This window comes from Pseudopipra pipra, chromosome Z, assembly GCF_036250125.1.
Source record: "Pseudopipra pipra isolate bDixPip1 chromosome Z, bDixPip1.hap1, whole genome shotgun sequence".
In the NCBI taxonomy this organism is placed as follows: domain Eukaryota; kingdom Metazoa; phylum Chordata; class Aves; order Passeriformes; family Pipridae; genus Pseudopipra; species Pseudopipra pipra.
Genome location: NC_087581.1, coordinates 63,702,112 through 63,719,498, shown reverse-complemented (window position 1 = coordinate 63,719,498; position 17,387 = coordinate 63,702,112).

Here is a 17,387-nt window from a genome sequence, read left to right as displayed (position 1 = left end):
ACCATAATGTCCCTGTAACCAAGCTGGATGTTGGGGGTGTGTGGGTGGCCCCCCAGGAGACTACTTGGTTGGGTGGCTGGACTCAGGTGATGGTCACTGGGCCGTATCTGCCTGGAGGCTGGTGCCCTGTGGGATCTCACAAGGTCTGCCCTGGGGTTTGTCCTGTTTAACATCTCTATCCGTGACCTGGGAAGGTGACCAAGTGCACCTTCAGGTTTACAAGTGGTGCCAAGGCAGGGACCACTGTTCAATGTGCATGAGGGCAGGGCAGCTGTCCAAAGGGACCAGGACTAGCAGGAGGAAAGGACAGGGGAAAAGGGCAGCTATGCCCCAGGCTGGCAGAGTTCTGGCAGCCATGCCTGTGAGACCAGGAGCAGCTCTGGAGAGAAGGCCCTGGGTCCTGGTGGGCAGCGAGCTGAGCAGAACCAGAGGGACTGGAGATAAGGAAATCTTATTCCCCATGAGGACAACTTGGCAGTGGGCACGAGCCCGGGGAGGTGGTGCCATTTCCATGCTTGGAGGGTTTCCAGCCCCCACAGGATAACATCCTGAGCCTAGTCTGACCCCAGGGCTGAGCCTGCTCTGAGCAGGGATAGGAATGGAGGCCTCCTGAGGTCCCTGCCAGCCCGAGGTGTCCTGTGGTGCTGTAGTCTGACGGATGGGCTGCAGCCATTGTTCCTTAGAGCCAGAGAAAACTGAGGTGGGCAGTGACCTCTGGAGGGTTGTGGGTCCAACCACCTGCTCAGTCTAGGCCAGCTCCTATCAGTGTTGCTCATGGAATTGTCTGGTCCGTCCTGACCAGAGCTTCACTGCAAAAGCTTAGAGGTGGCCCTGGGTTCACCAGTGAAACTGTGGGTGTGCTACTATATGAATCCCAAAATAAAAAGTGTAGGAATACTGCATCTATAGGGTGTAGCTTCTACAGGGTGTACCATGGTAAAATTAATGCTTGTCCTTTAATTGAAAGATGGGGGCTAATCAGGAGAATCATCTCTAATTTTGTAGAATCATCTCTCTACAGCAAGGAAGAAAAGACTTTAAACAGAGTTATGGAGACATATAAGCAAGGGTAAGTAAGTAAAATCAATTAAGATATTTTTGGATATTTTGGAGTTTCAAAGGAAAAACATGATGCTCAAAGGCAAACATCTGAAGCTTCAGCCCTAATCTTTATCTAATAAAAAGCCAAAAGGTTTGAAATTTTACCACAGCCAAAATGGATGAAACTTTGAGTTCAACGCCAGCTTCTTTTTGATTTAGGAAATGGTCTCATAGTACAAGAGGGTGTCTTTTCCTGTGTCAGTTGAACAGACTGACAGCCAGACCTTTTGTTTTCAGTAGAAGCAGCAACATAAGAAATTACAGGTCAAGGAATACTGACATTTACTACTGCCACCTACACATACAATAATTCTTTACTGCTGCCGAAATGTTCAGGAGTGTAGCTGACCGATGAAACTGCAGGTTTAGCCTTCTGCATTCATCCATAGGGATACAGAACAGTTTGTCCTTGCTGAGATTTGTTTGTCTCAGGCTACCTCTTCACTGGAGATTAATCCTGCATCACTTCATCTCCTGCTGGCATTCTCTGCCCTGTCTCTGTGAAAGCAGTATTTGAAAACAATTTCTGATAACCTAGGATCTGGAGGAAGGACCTTCTGGCCTTTTGGGGTTTTTTTTCATAGCCAAGGACAGCTGCACAGACAAAACAGAGAGCACAAAGGACCTGAACAGTAAGTAATGACTAATTAACTTCATACCAATTTTTGGCAGAGAACTGGGCACTGGCAGGCTGAAAAACATTTTGGGTTCAGTCTGCTTTTAGCATCATTACTGCCAAGGTCTAACATTTTCCCTTCAGGTTGGAGACTTGAAAGGTAGCTGATGCAAACTGATTAACATGTTTTTGATTAATGATCAACCTAGAAGGAAATGTGCCAATGGTCTGAGGCGTGCATGTCAGCATCACTGCTGTCTGCAGACATTCATACTCCTGTTGCTAGAGGATTACCTTTTTCTCTACCTGACTTCATACTTCACTCCTCTTTTTTTTTTAATATTAGCAGACATTTTTGACATTTTTGCATCTTCCTTACTCCGCCAAGCTCCTCTTAGCACACCACACCTGATTGGTTTTTGCCATTGATCCTAGTTTTGCTACATCTACATCCAAATTTGGTATTTCTGATACTGTCACTTAGGCAGTACTGGGCATATGTAACTTTACCATCAGTAGAGCTCAGTTTGAGTGGCTCTGTACTCAAAGCTCCCCTACCATTGTTCACTTCATCCTTGTTGTACTTAGTAGACGTAATCGCTTTACTTTAGCCTCCATTCCCCTGACTCTTTCATACTAAGCAGGAGCAGGTTCTCACTATATGAACCAACAGTTTACATACCAGATCAACAGAGTAACTTGTTTTTCACACTTCTGTTTCACTCTGTCACAGGTCCCCCGTAGGACCTTAGCTGCTGTGGGACCATGCACCCCATGAGATCTCCAATATGCCAAGAGGGTTATGAGCTCCATAGTGTGCAGGAAGCCAAGTTTTCAGTGCCAGGACCTCCAGGATGGGGAAACAGAGTCACTAACAAGGCTCCTTATGGGGTACAGGGACACAGGTTAGTGGCACAGCACTTCACAAAACAAGCCTGTGGTTATGGTTCAGGGAGTTCCTCCATGCCATCATGTCTTGACTGCACTGCACTTATGGATGTTTGATTTCCTGTGACTACATCATATAAAGTTGCTTTTTGATGCCAGCTAATAGTTGCCATAGGGCTTTATAAAATGTGGATTGTACTTCAGACCCTTTACCATCCCTCAAGTTCTCCACAGAAAGACAGCTATATTTCTGAATGCCTTTTAGGATAGTTGTGGCCCACATGACTGTAGCAATTGGCTGAGCTGTATTTACATTTATCTTTATTTCAGGCAAAATTTTCACATACATATAAAAAATAAACAAACAAAATGTAAACTATGAAGATATGAAAAAAATACAATAAAGCATTCCAGTAACCTTTCTGATAATGCATTTAAGAAAAAAATTAATATAAAAAAATTTGTAGCTAATAGACTCCATTAACTTTCAGTATGTCTCTTTTCAAACTAATCACCAAGTTTTCATTCACACCTTTTCATGTTTCAGTAGATTTCTTTGCCCATTTTTGAGCAAACCTATCACTCTGTCACATGTGAAAAGTAATGTCTGTTTGATTGTTCTCATGGATATGGAGACAACATGATATCTTTAATTAGTTCCAGGGAAGTGTCAGCTTGTAAATACGTTTATTACCAAAAAAGGTGGCCAAATCTATGGCTTTACACAGTAGTGTCAGAGTATATCTAGTTTTCTAATTATGGAGTTTCATTAATTGAAATTGTGTACCATAAAAGAAAATTATACAGTGCTTGAGCAGATGGTTATGCTGGTGAAGGCTGCATTAAATGTTCCAGCTTTTATGTGACTTTTATGTGGCTTTCTTGTATGGTAATTTTATCTGAGAGTGCAAATTCACGAACTGAATACCAGAGGTGCCTTCCATTTTGCTAAAAACTTTTTTTTTTGTCTCTTGGTTTTGTTAATTTCTGATGCCTAGTAATGTCACATACTACAAAACCAATGCATCGGGATAAAAGCCAAAAGGTGTGTGTTTTAGATTAAGTACAACCCTTCTACAAAGCATAATGTTTGGAAACTGCAACAATTTTGAGGCAAGCCTAGGACAGCTAAAAACTGCCAGGGTGATGCTGAAACCACAGGCTGAAACCTGAGAGCAGCAGTTTTGAAACGGAGCTTCAGCCCCACTCTGAAAGCTGCAGGCCAGGTCCCGTCTGTGCAGGCAGGCAGAGCAGGTGCTCATGGTGGTCTCAGCTGTTTGCTGAACTTCCCACACCTGCCTTGTTGTCAGGCACTGTGACAATGAGCTTAGAGAGGAAAAAAAAGATGCTGGAGTCTGGCTCAGAGAAAGAGAGGTTATTTCCCAGAAGACTGAAGAAGAATCCAAGAGGCAGCAGTTTGGTTCTCTGAGTCCCAGACTGAATGTGGCTTACCCAAGGAAGAGGAGCAGGATGGGAACCCAGATTGCCTCCCACGAGGCCTTGTTATTTGCATTCTGCCTTTTGCCTTTACATCTCACAGAAGGACAGAGAGGTTTTTACTATGACAGGAGAAATCTCCCCATGGCCTTAAAACAGTTTAAATGGAAAAGAATTAAGAATTTTTCACTTGAAACCATTTATCTGAACTCTGAAGAGCCTGATTGTGCAGAGATTGAAAACATTTTTGCTTTTAAACCCAAACAGGCTACCACTTTTCTTCAAAACAAGCCAGTGCTATTCTGCTGTGCAATGAAAGATCAGTTCTTTGGGTTGTGAAAGGGAGGCTTTTAGATAACTTGGGTGACAGAGGTCACAAAGCCATCCTCTGCCCTGCTCAGTGCACAGAGACCTCCTGTCTATCTGCAGGCAGCTGCTGGAAACAGCTTTGCTGCAGTTGGTGGAGCCTGTGACAACCAATCAAGGAGCAGCCAGTGGGATTTCAAATGCTCTCTGTTTGCAAAGAGATTTCTCAGAATATTTTGAGGAAGAAGCTGAGAAGAACAGTACAATGACACAGCAATAACGAACTGTGTGGTTCTCACTGTGCTGAAAGGGTAGCATTTACTTCAGTGCCAACAAAGGATTTGGGTGGAAGGAGGAGGACTTGGACTGGTTAGGCATGAAATTCTTCCCAAGTGAGGAGAAAAAAAAAATCCATTTATGGAGGTCAGGGAAACTGAGTCAAAACCTTCTTGGAAGGTGAGAAAGGGCTGAAGGATGCTGAAGAGGGCAAAGCAGCAAGAGACCATTGGTGGTGTGCTGGGCAACCCAGTGGTAAAGGGGTGCAAAGGGAAACAGAATGTCAAAGCTGTGTGTGACAACCACAGTATTGAGACATATGAATTCACAGGGCACAGAACAGCCTCAGAATTAGTGTGTGCCTGTGTGATTACTCAAACATATGTCTTTTGGTTTGCTACATCACATTAGCACTTGGTGAAACACTGTGGGAGTGGTTACCTAAAGCAAAATAATTGGTGCTGAGGACTTGAAGTCCCTATTGTCTGAAGCAGTACAGTGCTTCAGACAAGCTTTAGGTCCATTCCACACCTTGACTGCTTACTAGCTGGAGTATCTCTTCCCATTCTGTTTAATGGGATGCAATTCATTTTATACAGGCCATTAAGTGAGGCAAACCACAGAGAGGAAAGATGATGATCACATGAATGATTTTAGGAAAGTATTCCTGGTACGAACTGAAACATTGCTACATATCTACCCTCTGACCAGATCCCTGATCACAAATAATGGGTATAAGTGCACAAAAAGGGAAAATGAAAGGGTTAGTTATCCAGGAAGTTCAAAAGAAGAATAGAAAGGACTACTAACCAATTTTTATCTTCAAAGGAAGCATGGCATGGGGCAGGAAGTAATCTGCTTTGAGATCTATGTCTCAGTTAGAAAAATGACCTGGATTTATCATAAATGAATTTGAATTTTTTGCTTTAAAAAAAAAATCTGAATGGTGAAAACTAAATAGATATTAGAATGATTGTATTGATGTGCTTCTATTTTTTCCCCCATATCTGATATTGATTACTATACTTTTCTTTGTTGTTGTAGAAGATTGTTGAAATGCATTTACCCAATTCCTTCCCTCTTTCTCCTCTCTTCCAGCTAATGTTTATGTCTAGTAGAAAATTCATGCAGAAAAACATACATCAGAAAAAGAAGGCAGGAACATGCCTCAGCAAATATTTCAGTATTTCTGTATTATAAGATGAATTTTAAAAACTATTATACTACGTCTAAATGCTTGTAAAGATATATGACTTGTTCAAAAGCAAGTGAGGTGGACTGAAATATATCTTTTGATATCAGCTAAAGGATGAGGTTGTAGAAAAACTCAGTGTTTAAGTTTTTCACTATTGTTTGAATCAGTATACAGAAAGCAAATTATTACTGTGTTAATTGCTGTAGGTTCCTGTGTTTCCAGTGTAGCATGATTCCTCTCCAAGGGCTTTTTGTGCTGCAGCATCTCCAATTATTACAAGTTTGGCTTCTCATTAAAAAACTCCTACAGCACAGAGAAGCCAGGCATCTTGGAGCCATTTCACACTTGCTTGTGGGCAGAAATTGTGGAATGCTGACTATTCTGCATGTCAAGTCTTGCCAATGGCTGGAGAAAAATAAAGCCATTATTTAAAACAGCATTGTTATTTTTTTCCAACAAAAGCAAGACCCATCTGGTTCTTATACTCCATGAGACCGTGTTAAGCAGTGCAGATTTTGCTGACTTAAGGACAGTGTTCAGAACCAGAATATTTTTAGTGTTTCATGTTTGAAATCTGCTTGGCTCCAGGCAGGAGGAGGGTATAGGTGAGGGGAAGAAAGCAAACCAAGGGCAAGATCCATGTGTTTCCATGATTTCTGAGGCAGGAGAAAGCTAAATGCCATTCACCACAAGCTGGAAGGATGTTGCTTACATCATGGCAGCATCCCAGGGTTTCAGCTTGATCTGTGGAATGTATCTGGAAAAAACAGCTCCAGTGGCTGCACAGTCATCTAGATAGTGTGGACTTTAGACAGCTTTTTGATTCTCTGGATTGCTGCCTTACTTTTTTTGTTAAGAGATTGCTCTGATAAGTACAAATGACTCTACAGGCAGGCGGCTGCAGAGATAAAAGGTGATGAGGTTTATACCTCATTAATCAGTGCTAAGTGATTGTGGTGAGCCACTTGAAACCAGCTAAAAATGGCTCAGAACGGGAATTATTCAAGGTCTATTAAGTTTTAGAACTGGTTTGTTTTATTAAGTGAGACATTTGATTTGCTGTGAAGTTTTCTTGGGATCGTGTGATAACTCTTGTGGGTTAAAGAGTGGCAGAAAACACTCATGAAAGTAGAAAATTTTACTTAACGAAACAGCTGTTTTTTGCCCCGAGCACAGACATGTCCCAAAGTCAATTTGAGACAAATAATTTCTTGTCAGTAAGAAAGCTGGGCTTGCTCTGTAATGTATTTCTGCAGCACAGTATCTCACAGCCTTGATGATGCAGACACATCATCAGCATCTGACAGGATTGCTCATATGGACACCCAAAATCAGCAATGAAACCTGATGGTGTTTCCATAATACTGATCTTCACACACTTGGGGAAGGCAAAAAAAAGACCAGCCTAAGTCTTCCCTGTCCTTCTCCTTTGCAGGTAAATCTCTTTGTTAACCACAAAGACTTCCTAGCTGGCTGTGTAGCAAAAATGCTAACACAGTCACTCTTGAATCTTCCCGATGGGAGGTGACATGTAATTCCGATTACTTCTCTGCTCCCTTTTCTGGACATAGTGGTGTTCAGGAGAAAGGGAAGGGGAAATGGAAGTAGAAGTAGAAGCAGAAGGTAAAGGAGAAAGTAAACAAGGCTCTTAGTAATTATCTTCCTGGAAATCTGCCATATGACTAATTTTCATGAAGGCACTTAGAAACGGTGAGATGAGAACTGTAAATCATTGTAACAGTTTTTGTATAACAATTACAAGAAAAAAATCATCATGTGAACAAACAAAAAACCCAACAAAACAACTCAAATAAGGCAGAATTCTGATTTATTTTTTTTTTTAGTGATTCAGTTGCATAAATGCTGGTTTAGTTGGGATTATCCTGTTTGCCATTCATTGTCTATACCGTAAGTGCTGAACTGTGAAAATGGTAACATATTTAACTTCTCTTAGGCTTTTTACTCTTTCACTTCAAGGAAAGTGCAAGGACATTTTTGCACACTCTGTTAGTTATTTTATACGGTAAGTGTTACGTACCATAGAAGCAGCAGTCTCACTTGCTAAAGAGCCAAACTGACAAACTAAAATTTCTCTGTTCTTTAATCTCAGGCATTCTGAATACTTCATGTTTCTGCATGCAGTTTACTACACCCTTTACGATAAAATGATCACAGAACTAGCTGGACTGGAGCAGTCCGGATGGAACAATTTCCCACTTCAAGTAATTCATAAAAGTCATTTAGTAACTAAAAAAAAATCAGAAACACCCCTCAATTACATAGACCTAGAAAAATATACCAGGAAAACTTTCTCTCTCATGTAATACAAGAGTAATTCAAATACTTTCAGATAAGAATTAAGCTCTTCCTTTGGTTCTTTCTTCTCTGTAGGAGCTGGAGTTCGGATTTTACAGTATTGGTCCTGGTTTGTGAATGGACATCACCTCCAAGGTGATTCAGAGACCTCTTCTGTCTCTTTACTTTGGAGATACTGTCAAGAATGTTTTGCCATGAGCTAGCTCATGGCAAAATCTTCATTGGACAATGAAGGTGAGTGCATTGTTTGATTGGACTAAAAAGGCACATCTCTTTGGACCCAGCAGATTCAGAAAGGCTCAAGTGACCATTATGTCAAGTGAAAATTATGGTGGAACTTGGGGACCAAAACCAGTGGTCCCCAGCTGAGTTCCTAGAATCTAACACTGTGAGATTGTGATCCATGATGACAGGACACCTTGGGGCTGACACTGATCTTTTTTCTCTTCAGTTCCAAATCTTTTTTCTAGAGTAAAAAGTCTCTGACTCAGCAGCCACTGAGAGCTTCCAGTGACAGAAAGAACTGTCTTTTTTTGTCATCTACCTCTGGATAGAAGAAATCAAAGCATTATGACATTCTCTATCTTCCTGTATATCTATTGCACAGTCAGCAAGGGCAGAAAAGTGTGGACTGAACTTTCTTGGTTAAGATGCAAAAAGGCACTGGGAACTGAAACTTTAGTTTTGCTCTTCACTTTCATATTCAGTGTGATTTGAAGTCCTTCCTATTACACTGTTGTAAAAGGGGTTCTGGCCATCTGGATATCAAACTGTGATTAGTTTATGTAGTCTGCGAATGCATTTACATAAATATTTATAACATAGTCACCCTGAAAACAAATTAAAGTGTCTGCACAGAGCTTCATGCTCAGGTCTGTAGAATCCCATTGGAGTTATACCAAGAAGATTTCTGCATGTAGGCAGGACCCACTTATGCACATTTTATTATATTTATTTGAACCCTCTGCTTTTCATTAGAGAATGATATTTTCTAGGCAAATTGTACCACTGCAGATAATCCACAGGGATGTTTAGACTAGCTCTGTGTTTTGAAATGCATTCTCCACTCCCTTCCATTAGTCTTTTTCACCAGCTGTAATGCACAGTTTTATCTCGTGATGAATTAGTTCACATTTCCATAGCTCAGGGAGATGACAAGATGTGCTGCTACCTGCTCTTTAATGAATAAGTACATCATATTTTACCTATAGTCATGAAATTGCTGCTCTGAGAGATGGGACTATTATTAAAGCTACTGTATTAATTAAAAAAAAAAAAAGAAAGTCGTGCTTTAAGATGAGATTTTAGACTATGAATATGCCTCTTTTATCAAGAGAGTTCTTTGAAGGAGATAGTCACCTTGAAAAACATAAGCCTTGCGGCTTAACTGTTTTGAAGTTGTATTTGCCTGATTCCTTTAGTTCATGAAGACTATCTTGTGTACTTTTAAAGGCAGTTAGGGCCCTCGCCATTCCTTCAACTTCTGTGGTGGGAATAACGCTGCAAACTTGTAGGACCTAGGTGATACTGCTGTATGTGAACAAAGAGTTATTGTGTTCTTCTTGGTGTTCCCATAGATCCACACAGTGAAAGAGAGTGCAGAAAGAAAAAAATTACTCTGCCCTGCTAGCCAGTGCATGTAAGGTTAGTCAACAGATCCCTGCTGAAAACTGAAATGAGCTGTACCTGCAACCTTCAGGTTGAACCACTGGCAGGTAAAGAAATAACTTTAATATTTTATGCTCCCACTGCAAAATGTATGAGTTTGAGCCCTTTTTGGGGGCATCAGTCCAATCACCTTGGTGTCTACACACCCAGTGCAAGCATGTGCATCTCTTTCTCTAAACTGACACTTTGTCCATGCCTTGGCCTGTAAGGCAACCTTCCTTGTATGGAAAGCAGCAGGGTTATCACTATATAAGAGAGTGAATTAAGGGTATAGTAACTTTTTTTTTTTTTTTTTTTGAGAAACACATGAGATTGTTCTCTGTGGCCTGTCTTATCATGGTAGTCTGAATTCAAATTTAAGTTATTTAGCATTCTGGACTTGTGGAGTCTTCAAAGAATAATTTCTAAGAGTATATTTTATTTAGGTATGTTTTACAAGAAGTAAACACCAGAAGTGTCTTTTCAAGGACTGTATAGTCTTCCTAATTAATAATAATGTTCAAAATTACAGAATTTCATCATTCACCAGCTGATGCTATTGCAGTGAGCTCCTAAACTAATTATATGCTGCAAAAAGCTTCTCCAAGCCTTCCCTCTCCCAGTTGTCAGACTGGAAAATAGGCTTTAATTACACATGTGGGAGTTCAATCTGTGTATGAACAGACCTGAATATCCAAGTGCCCTTGCAATCCACTTCTCTTTTATATCAAGGCTTCCCAATGTTGAGTGCCTCTTCTGACGATAAAATAACCAGATCCAAAACAATTAGGGCCTTGAAAGCTTTGAATTTTCCCTCAGGACTTCTAGGCAGCCAGTGCAGCTGTCTGAGCAGCAGTGTAATGCTCTCCTGTCGTAAAGTCCTACTTAAGTGAGCTGCCAGGATCCAAATTAGTTTTGGTGTCCAAGTGGTGTCATTAAATAGAAGGAGAGATTAAGGCTAGGTAGGGAATGGCCCAGCCTGAATCTGAAACATTAATCCACAGCTTTTCCAGTTCCATATATATCTTTCTGATAAGTGTCAAAATGCTATGTCAACACTCATCAGGTAAGACTAAGTTCTAAGCAAAAATATTTATCATTGTGTGTGTGTGGACCTTTTAAAGTGTACATTCATACCAAAACTGCTCTGATGTGTCATTTATAACACATAGTGACTGAAAGACACCGTGAACTTTTCTGTACTCCATATATGTTGTCAAGTATTTAGGAACAAAGCATGCCAGAAATTGATTCATGGCTGATCTCTCTTCAAAATATGGTAGAAATATTTAAAGAGTAGTGATATTCTCCACCACTCCCATATTTTTCCTCCTTTCCTATGGTATTTGCCCAATAAATGGCAGGCCAAGCTAACACTACCTGGACTTAATGTCTATCCATGAAAAATAATTCAGAGTGTGTTCAAAAAGGGATATAGACTCTCTAATACATACTGAGATCACCAGGAACTTGGGCAAAGAAGGCAGTTTGCAGGACTTTGCATGTGATCCTTTGATGATCTGCTGCAAGTACAGATGGAGGAGGGATCATGGCAGTTTTAAGCAGGAGCTGAGAAGTTCCATGGAGGCTTCTAAGAGTGCAGGGAAAATAGATCAGGAGAAAACCTGGAAACAGATCTAGTAGTAGCCCTCCTTAGCAGAGTATTTTAAGTAGCTCTTGTGCACCAGGAAGGAGTCAGGCTGGATTCTGAGTATGAAATTTCCTCTTTCCATGGCGCTGTAGCTATATCTTTCTCTCATCTCTGTGTGTCCAGTGTTAAACAGAACATTTCTCTTTCTCATTTCCTACTGTAGCAAATACTGGTGGGTAAGTTGGGCCTAAGTGAGAATATTAGCTTGTCTGATGGTTGGTAAGACCTGGAGATCTCTTTGCTTCCTCTCCTGATGAGGTTGTTTTGTGCATTGTGTCCTCTTGCAAAACGCTGTCAGCAAGGGCTGAAGGAGAGGGTTCCACTGCACAGGGCTCATTAGTTCATCTGGTGTCCTCAAGTTAAGCAAGCATCCAGGCTGCCTTGTCTGGTGCTCTAAAGGATTTTCACCTGTTGAAGAGATATCCTTCAACTATTATGGGACCATTATTTTTGGCTGGGCCTCTTCTGTAATGTGACTTGAGTCACATTACAGAAAGAAAATCCTCCATCAAGTAGCTCTTAATGGAGTCAGAAACTGAACCAATGTGTGCTTTGTGGACCTGACAGAGTCCTGAGTCCCTTCATGTTACATTAATGTTATAGCCATCTCAGGAGGAGATATGATTTTGCCACTAGTTTCAGAAAAGCAAAGGAGGGGACTTCTGTTTTTTCAAAATGTAGTAAGATTTTAGCTCTTTCTAATACACACATTTCTGGCAAAAAAAAAAAAAAATCCTAAAGAGATGTTGCCACTATAAGAGCAGAAGTAAATTCAGAGAGCATCTTGAATATAACCATTGTCCTGCGAGAAGCCTTGAGCAGTGTTTGACTCAGAGGAAACAGTAACTGGATTTTACTGTTTACTTTTTGCTGCACAGGAATGGCAAACAATACTCTAATCTCAGAGGGACAAAGGGCACCAAGTTCCACTCTTGGTCACCTTCACATAAACATATAATGTTTTCATTGCTAGAAGTGGAAGATTTTCTTGGTTTGTGCTGCTAAAATTGGATGAAACTTGTTTCCATGTACTTCAAGACAAAATCTGGAAGGCAATACCTATTACCAGCAGAGGGGTTATACTTTGCATTGGAGAGTTCTAGGATGTTAGGGGAGGTTTAGGTTGGATATCAGAAAGAGGTTCTTCACCCAGAGGATGGTTTGGTGATGGAACAGGCTCCCCAGGGAAGTGGTCCAAGCACCAAGCCTGATAGAGTTAAAGAAGCATTTGGGTGATACTCTCAGGCACATGGTGTATCTCTTGGGGATGGTCCTGTGCAGGGCCAGGAGCTGAACTCGATGATCCTTGTGGGTCCCTTCCAACTCAGCATATTCTGTGACTCTGTGAAAATTTTGCTTAATGCAAAAGCAAGGCTAATAATTTGGTCACATGTTGTCTTTTCCCTCTAGGTACTGTGTTTTCCTCTTTGATTTTAGCATCATTCATGCTGCTTAGCCAACATCAAAGAGAATGTGTTACTACAGAAATACACAAGTATCTGCCTCTCTCCATCAACTGTCAGCCAGAGAAAACTGTGAGAATATCCCACAGGTGAGCAGAAGCAGACAGGCAGCAAGGTAAACAAGATGATTCAGGCAGGTCTCTTGACTTCAGCAGTGTTTCTCTTTCACTTGTGAAACCACTAGCAAATGTAATTCACAGGTGTTCAGCTGCTCTCCCAACAAAACAGGACTCTTGTGAGACAGTGCCATGGGTTTTGACAGCAATAACTGTATCTGAGCACCCTATCCACAGATTAATGCCAGCATCAGACCTCAGATAAATACGGGTTATTTTCTTCCCCCCCCCTCGCCAAATTTGCAGCCCAGACACATAATTAACTCTCAAGGCACTTGTGACAGAGTAAAGGCAGGCATCTAATGGCACATGTGCAGCAAAACATACTTAGGCCTCTGGCACCACGACGAGGCCATCAAATGTTCTTGCTGATGACATTCAGCTGCTGGAAATGAATTTTTCTACAGGCAACTATAATTATTATGACAATCAGCAAAGGGAATAGCTGTCTTTCTGAATCACTGAACCAAAAAATAGGCTTTTGACAAGATCATCATAATCTCTGGCCAACATCAACAAAAAAAAGGCTCAAACCCTAATAAAGCTGTCATGGGGCCACCCAATGGCTTTATTCAGAATTCTTGTGCCTTCCCTTCTCATGATCTGCCTCTTGGCAGGTCTGGGAATGATGAGATCTGATTGTGAGGAGTAGCCATTATACATGAGCTGTTTATGGATGCTCTGTGAGCCACCTGAAAGGATGGTAAAGCCATTACAGTGCTTTTTATAACACAGTATTCACAGCTGCTGCTTGCCACCATATTGTGTATACTGGAACATTGCAGAAAGCCATATTAAATTTTAAAAAAAAAAGTCAATATATGAAAAAGCTGATTCTGTGTTCACTCATGATAGCAAGGACACTGTTTGAAATCCCCCCTAACAAACCATCTTCTTTTACCAGGTATATCAGTGGGAGATTTCCAGGGTGTGATTCTTTGGAACATGTGAAAAGTCAGGACTGGTGGCATGATTCCTAAATATAACAAAGAAAAGATTTACTGCTGTAATATTTCTGCTTAACGTCAAAAATTTCAATGTATGTTTCCTATATTTAAAAAAAAAAAAAAAGGCAAAACAGAGTAAAGTGCCTCTAGGGACTTTGAAGCAGACTTTCTATTACAAATATTTACACAATTTGGAAGCATATTAGATGTATTACTATATTAAAAAAAAGAGAAGAATGAGAGGAAGAGAGAGAAAGAGAAAGAAAGATAAAGAAAGAAAGCAAGAGAATGAAAGAAAGAAAGTGAAGGAAAGAAAGAGAAGGAAAGAAAGAAAGAAAGCGAAGGAAGAGAGAGAAAGAGAAAGAAAGAAAGAAAAAGAAAGAAAAAGAAAGAAAGAAAAAGAAAAAGAAAGAAAGAAAAAGAAAAAGAAAAAGAAAAAGAAAAAGAAAAAGAAAAAGAAAAAGAAAAAGAAAAAGAAAAAGAAAAAGAAAAAGAAAAAGAAAAAGAAAAAGAAAAAGAAAAAGAAAAAGAAAAAAAAGAATTCTGCATCTTCTTTTTATAGGAGAGAAACAGTCTCTTTCTAATTGTAATCACAGGAGCACATGTGTATGGTAGGAAGGCAAACTGTCTATCTGTCCCACATGGTGGGCGGTGGAGTCCACATTTTTGCATCTGAGTTGTTCTGGCCCTCTAAATCAGGTGCCTAGGGACTAGAAATATGGCTAGTAATGAATACGTGGAAGAGACACATTTGTTTGCAGCAGCAGGTGCATCATGGTGGTACCAGCTCCCAGGAAGACAGTTCTGGCCTCACTGTACTTCAGACACTCCCTTGACAACACCAGCATCAGCTTGCCTTCAGCACAGGTGCAAACATCTCAGCCCTGCAGGCATAGCTGTTTGCAGTCCAAGCCTCTGCAGCCCAACCAACTGCCTCTTGTGGTCATGCCTAGGCTGGAGAATACTCTGTATGTTGTCAGAATCATCCGAGAAGCAACTATACTAGATTTGTGCCATACATGGGAATTTCAAGGATATAGTATGGTATGAAAGAGTGTTACTGTGTTGAATATGTCCTTATGACAGCAGGCATTTACTGCAGAGTAATGTGGAGTTAGGTTAGAACTTAATACTCAGTACTGTGTAGAGTGTAGCTATGCTGTGAACAATGAAGAGCTGTTAAAATCACAGTTCAGCCCTGACAGATACTGCCATGAAGTACCCTCAAGGCTACCAACTGAAAGGAATGTAGGGAGGTAGAAAAATCCTATAAGAAAGTATACTTGGTTTTGAATGCACTGTGGCTTGAACCTATTCAGAGTTTCACTGACTGATTCTTTGTATGTCCCGAATTTTTTGTTTGTCTGTTTCCATTTCTTTTGCTTTACCACTTTTCTACAAATGGCACAGGGAAACTAAGTCCTGCTGGTGATGAAAAAGGAAAACCCTTTTAAAGGTGAACATAGAAGATCTCCTCTACAAACACAAAGGGCACATAATGTTCTCTTCCTTCTTTCAAGATATTCTGCTGAGTATTCAAGATATTTCACAGACTCAAAAATGCTAGTAAGCTAGGCATGTTCTAATATAGTACTTTGCTGTAATCTCTCCTTCTTCCTTCCTCACATCACAAGGCAACCTTTGTACCTTGGGTATTGGTTTTAATAGCTGTAAAACATTGTTGTTTGGTTGGTTTTTTTTAAAGTTATTTTTATTTAACTTAAAAAGGACTTTCAAAGACAGTACTTCTGATAACAGTGTAGCTACAAGCCACTGGCTATGTGCTCAGAGGCATAGCATGGCATAGTCCCGTGGTTTTAGTAAGGCTCTGTAACTTATAGTCAGTAGTAACACCAGTCCTAACATACACACAACTGAGTGTTGGTAAACACAAAGGCTTCGATACTTACTTCAAAACAATATGGAGTTGTTTAAGTTACATTATAAGGCTTTTTTCAGTCACAGTCATTTGAAGATTCATGTGCCTACAAGTCCTGACATGACAGCCTGCTATAACCTACTTCAATGTAAAATCACCTGGTCTGGACTGCCACTGATGGTGGCTGAGCTAAATGAAGATGCTTTATTTTTCAGGAAAGCAAACTCAGCTTTGTGGGTGCTAGTCATCAGCAAATGGGAGGCAATAAGCTGCTGTGGACAGTGGCTTCTTAAATGCCTCAGCTGATTCTGCCAGCTGTTGTTTAGCAATGGCCTCCTTTGGCTTGCTTTAAGCTGATGTACAGTTAAGTGCAGAAGAGGAGATAGGCAATGGGTGCCAGCATAGCAGTGACCCAGATACTGCTTATAATGAAACCCTTTGTGCTTTGTCAAGATCACTATTCTATATTTTAATACATTTTTGCTCATGTTGCCTTTGGCTGTTTTTCCCCAAAATGTGCTGTGTGTCATGCACTTTTTGTGTGATAGCTTGCAAGGTTATCCATGTAGTCATGACACTTGGTGCTCATGTGCTACCTCACATAAAAAGCTTCATAAAATCACTCCCACTGTTCTCCACCATAGGCTGTCACTTCATGGTGCCAGGGACTTCCCCTCTTGCTGCTTTCCTCTGATGCCTGAAAAATTGGGAGGAAAAAACCTCTCCAGACAATATTAGTACAGATAAGATAGAGAGCAGGTCTTTAACGAAGGCCTTCTGGTGCAAGGAGTACAAAGACATGCCCTCATGTCCAGGGGTTCCACAATCTGTGGTCTGATCCAAGAACTATCTGCCCCCAGATCCTCCCCAAATCTGCCCCCTTGGCACACCTCTCTGGAAATTGAGTCAGAGGTTCCAAGACCCCTTTCTTACTCATCTTCCTCTTCTTCACAGCGCGTACTGTCTTTGGAGCTTCTCCAGAGTTCCAGGCTTGAGGGTTGCTTTGACTACGATGGTATCTTGTTGTTCAGGCCTGGGGTGCATATGTTCTTAAACAAGATGTATTTACTACAGTCCTACCTTGAAAGGAGACTAAACAAGCCTAAGGAATTTAGAAAATTTGGTATGAGGTGGGGGATAGGGTTTGTAAGTGTTAACTACCATTCTAAAGTGTGGGAGATTATACAATTGTACTAAAAATCTATATTTATTACACAGCTACCTTAAAATCTACAAAAAGCTAAAAATCCTAAAAATTCTGAAGCATCACCTCACTCAGGAAACTACGTGGGAACTGCTGATGGGATGCTGAGGTAATAAATGCCTTCTGACCATTGCTGTGTGCGTTGTGCTTGTGTATCCAGCCCTTCTCAAGTCCATGCTGACGTCAGAACTGGTAGAGGCCAGTCTGGTATCTCCATCTGGATAGAGCAGCTGATTCAGGGCTGAAATCAGTTAAATTTGATGTAGAATGGAGTAAAAATTATCTCCAAGTTGAAGCTGGGTTTAACAAAACCACGGCAATCTCTTGTAGACTCAAATCAAAACC